This window comes from Dama dama, chromosome 17 (assembly GCF_033118175.1).
Source record: "Dama dama isolate Ldn47 chromosome 17, ASM3311817v1, whole genome shotgun sequence".
Taxonomy (NCBI): domain Eukaryota; kingdom Metazoa; phylum Chordata; class Mammalia; order Artiodactyla; family Cervidae; genus Dama; species Dama dama.
Window position 1 is genome coordinate 36,378,720 of NC_083697.1, and position 5,285 is coordinate 36,384,004.

Here is a 5,285-nt window from a genome sequence, read left to right on the forward strand (position 1 = left end):
CCGGGTTCTTCCTATCTGTTCTCCCAGCACCACTTCCCTGCAGAGTCTGTGGCAAGAGATGCTTGAGGGCTAAGCAAGAAAGGAAGCCACTCTCCAATAGCCTGACTTGTCCTTCTCCTTGTTCCACTATCAGGCTCATATGGCTGCAGGATGTCCATTGCTAAGTCTAAGATCTCTGGCAACATATAGGGCCTCCATCCTATTCTGCCATATAGCTTTTATTCTAACTGCAATGGTGAAATGCCAAAAGGAGATGTCTGAGGAACAGTTTCAAATATTCCACTGAAATATACACCATCCTACTTCAATCCATTTTGAACAGTACCTAATTGGTCAACATATTATCACTAAGTGATCTTGTATTTCCTTAGAGTATAAGTAAAATAAGAGGCAGAAAAAAGTCTCTTTAAGTCCAAAAAGGTGCATAACTAGTAAAATTAAGAGTTGTAGATGGATTAGAATAATCACTTCAGATAAAATAAGAAGTGGTTATCTTGTACATTATTTCTTTCCTTACTTCCTTCATTGTCTTAACAAATATTTATACAGATCTATATATACCAGGCACAGTTCTCTATTCTAAGCTTATTTCTCTCTCTTTAAAAAATTTTATTAGAGTATAGATGCTTTACAATGTTGTGTTAGTTTCTACTGTACAGCAAAGTGAATCAGCTATAGGTATACATATATCCCCTCTCTTTTTAATTTCTTTCCCATTTAGGTTACCACAGAGCCCTGAGTAGGGTTCCCTGTGCTATACAATAGGTTCTTTTTAAAAAGTTTTTAAAATAACATTTCTTCATGGCAAATAGATGGGGGAAAAGTGAAAACAGTGATAGATTTTATCTTCTTGGGCTCCAAAAATCACTGCAGACAGTGACTACAGCCATGAAATTAAAAGACACTTGCTCCTTGGAAGAAAATCAATGGCAAACCTAGACAGTATATTAAAAAGCAGAGACATCACTTTGCTGACAAAGGTCCGCATAGGCAGTGCAATGGTTTTTCCAGTAGTCATGTATGGATGTGAGTGTTGGACCATAAAGAAGGCTGAGCACCAAAGAATTGATGCTTTCAAACTGTGGTGCTAGAAAGACTCTTGAGAGTCCCTTGGACTGCAAGGAGATCAAACCAGTCAATTCTAAAGGAAATCAACCCTGAACATTCATTGGAAGGACTGATGCTGAAGCTTCAATACTTTGGCCACCTGATGTGAAAAGCCAACTCATTGGAAAAGACCCTGATGCTGGGAAAGATTGAGGGCAAGAGAAGGGGGTGACAGAGTATGAGATGGTTGATTGCATCACTGACTCAATAGGCATGAGTCTAAGCAAGCTCAGAGAGACAGTGAAGGACAGGGAAGCCTGGCATGTGGCAGTTCATGTGATTGCAAGGAGTTGGACAGGACTTAGTGACTGAACAACAAAATATCATTTATTTCTTAACATGTACATAATAGGAAACCAAAAAAACACAAGAAGTAAGAAACAAAGTCACCATAATCACAAGCAGGATACCATTTGTTTGCGTCCTTCTAGGTCTCTACATCCATTTTTATGTTATTAAGATCATACAGCAATGTATCATGCTTTTTCACACATCATGAATATTTAATTTACCATTTCAAAGTCCCAAAGCTATGAGAAGCAAGAATTTTGAAAAGCCAGAATATACTATACCAACTCAATCTGGAAGGAAAAAAATGTAATCCTGCCTTTTTTGGCAACAAAAGTTTCAGAAAAGACATAAATAGTAACAGGTCTCTAGATAAAGATATTGGCAGAGTTATGATTAAAATGTTATGTTCCCTTAATGTTCAATTAAAAATGAGACATGAAGCAATAGAGTACACAAAGTATAATGCTTCTCAGGGGATTCATTATCTGATCTAAACTATTAAAGTATTAGCAAGGAGGTATGGTTTCACTGAATTACTTAAAAATGTATTCCTATAGTATAGCCGAGAGATGCACACACATCCATAGTTATCATCAAAATATGAATATGAACATGTCCACATATATCCTTACTTTCATACTTCCTTCTTCCTCTCTGCTGTCAACCTAATGAACAAGTTCTGACGTATATTTGTCAGACCTAATTAAAAAATTCCATGTCCAAGATGGTGCTTTTTCTTTTTTTAGCACTTATAACAAAGATATTTACAAACTAGTTTATTCACTAGTTCTACTTTTTCTCACACATTGTCACCTCAGGACATTTAGAAAGCCTAGATCCTGCAAAATAAAGAATGAACTTTATCCACAAAAAACATAGGTACTAAAACACACATACAGAACTATGGTTATAGCCTAAAACGGTCTTCTAGATATGGAGATATTAGCTAAGAGCCCTTCCCTTCACCCTTCTTACCTCTCCTCCAGCATTTCAGCAACTAAGTAAATTTCTAGCTCCGAGATGTACAGATCCTTCAAGACACAGCCCTTCCTAAAAACCAACAAAAGGACATTAAGGGATTATTTTACTATCTCTACTTTTAATAGACTTTTGGCATTAAGACTTGCTCATTCTTTACTACACAACAATTTTAACTAAAACACACCGGTAGAAAAATGGTTAGAAAATCTGAACTTGTCTAAATACTGATGAACACAGAACTGTTCTCACTTCACTTTCTTTCCTGTTCCCTTCTCCTCCCCCATCACCCAGTGATCAGCCAACTTACTCTCCAAGACTCAAATTTAGCAATTCAATTTCTCAAATAAAACCATTCCTATGAATTATTAGAAAAAATACTTAGAAGGTGTTAGTTTAACTCTCTACTTTCAACATAGTTTGTGTACTTTTACATATCTAGAAAGGCTAGATATTTCAAATAAGGATTTAAGTTTGTACACTATATATGCACCTAGTAACACTGAATAAACAGCACACAAGAGCTATAATCTCAGAGTGTCTTCTAAACAGGAGCACTCTGGTGAGAACACTTCCCCTTCTCTATCATCAACACAGTGGACAAAGGTAATATGCATCTATAACACTTAGAGGGGGATTTTTAACAATTTCACTTCCTTCAGTTTTCATAAGTCTTTCCTATGAATTTTAATACAGAGTGTACACAATGTATTGTTTGCTATTTTTGTCACACACTAGCAATCTCTTTCATATCTAGGAAGACTAGATGCTGTAAATTTGAATGGTTGTTTTTTTTGTACACTATATATACAGCTAAGTAAAACAAAATGCAGAGACATATGGCACAATGGCTAATTTTGCCTAACTACAAACATACTGGTATAAAGCCCTTTGTGCTTTCTCCCTGAACCAGCACAAATAAAATAACGGCTACTGCTCAGAGATGTGGTCTGATCATTTTGATCATCCCTATTTCTAAAAGACTATTTCCTGTCTTTTAGAATTTTAAAAGGATTTATCAAAGATGGAGAAGGAATAGGATGGGGAGACCACTTCCCCTCCCCGACAAATTCATCAAAAGATCATTTGAACACTGAGCAAATTCCACAAAACAGCTTCTGAATGCTGGCAGAGGACACCAGGCACCCAGAAAGGCAGCCCATTCTCTTCGAAAGGAGGTAGGATAAAATATAAAAGATAAAAAGAGAGCCAAAAGAGTTAGGGACAGAGACCTGTCCTGGGGAGGGAGTCATGAAAGAGAAATTTCCAAACACCAGGAAACCCTCTCACCAGCGGGTCTGTGGGGAGTTTTGGAATCTCAGAGGGCAACATAACAGGGAGGGGAAAAAAAAAACACCCACAGATTATGCGCCTAATTGCAACTCCCAATGGAGAAGCGGTCCAGATGCTCGCGTCCTCCAGCAGCAAGCGGGGGCTGAACAGGGAGGCTCGGGCTGCATGCTAAAGGTAAGGACCAGGCCTGAATGCCCTGAGGACAATCTGAGGGAGCTAATGTGAGACAGCAACCCAAACTGGGATAGCCAGAGAGAGAAAAAAAGAGAGAAAGAAATTTCCCATGAAAAGCTCTAAGGCACAACCTGACCCACTCACAGAACAAAGGACTGAGCAAATACCAGAGGAGAGCTAGCTGGCTGCAGACCGGCCCCTCCCCCTGCCAGAGGCAGAGAAGCAGGAGGGCGACAGCCAGAGCTGGCAGGCAAGGGGCAATCTTGGCACCAGAGACTGCATCCTCCACCAAACTGCGAGCAGGCTCCCAGTTGCTAACCAAGTCTTCCTGGGATCCTGGACAGTTGACATCTGCCAGGAGGGTCGCAGTCAGAGATCAGCTCCCCAGAGGAGACACATGGCATACCTGAGACAGTGTTCTCGCAGCACACCCAGGAAACCGAGCGGCTGGGACGGGGGAGGTGATAAGACGCACCGCTCCCCTGGGGAGAGTGCACGCGCCAAGCACCTGGTCACCTGAACTGCTCCGACCTGGGAAGAGCACAAAACGAGGGCCAACCAAGTCTATGCCTTTGTGGAGCACCTCAGAAACTGAACCTGAACCTGAACCTGAGCGGATTAGACCTGGGAAGTGCACGCAAACCAGGGCCTACTTTAGACAGTTCCCCTGCAGAGCAACCTGGAGCATGAGCAGTGTAGACCGGGAAAGTACATACGCCGTGAGCGGGGCAAACCCAGTGTGGCCCAGACACTGCGAGCGCTCCACACACACGCCAGTGATGTTTGTTTGCAGTGCTCCTCCCTCCCCGCAGCACGACTGAACAAGTGATCCTAAATAAGTGATCACCTTTCTCCCCTTGTGTCAGGGCAGAAATTAGACACTGAAGAGACTTGCAAACAGAGGAAGCCAAAATAAACAAAGAAGAGGGAACTGCTTTGGAAGTGACAGGTCCAACAGAATAAAACCCTGTCATTAGCATTGACTACACTGGAAGCGGCCTATAGACCTTGAGAAGTATAAGCTGGAACAAGGAACTATCTGAAACTGAACTGACCCCATACTGCCCTCAAGAGCTCCAAAGAAATTCCTAGATATATTTTACTATTATCATTTCACCGTTTTCTCAAGTGCACATCAAACCTTCTCCAGGATAGATCACATCCTGGTCCATAATCTAGCCTTGGTAAATTAAAAAAAAAAATGAAATCATCTCAAGCGTCTTTTCTGATCACAATGCGGTACAATTAGATGTCCACAAGTGGAGGTGATGGAATTCCAGTTGAGCTATTTCAAATCCTGAAAGATGATGCTGTGAAAGTGCTGCACTCAATATGCCAGCAAATTTGGAAAACTCAGCAATGGCCACAGGACTGGAAAAGGTCAGTTTCCATTCCAATCCCAAAGAAAGGCGATCCCAAAGAATGCTCAAACTACCACACAA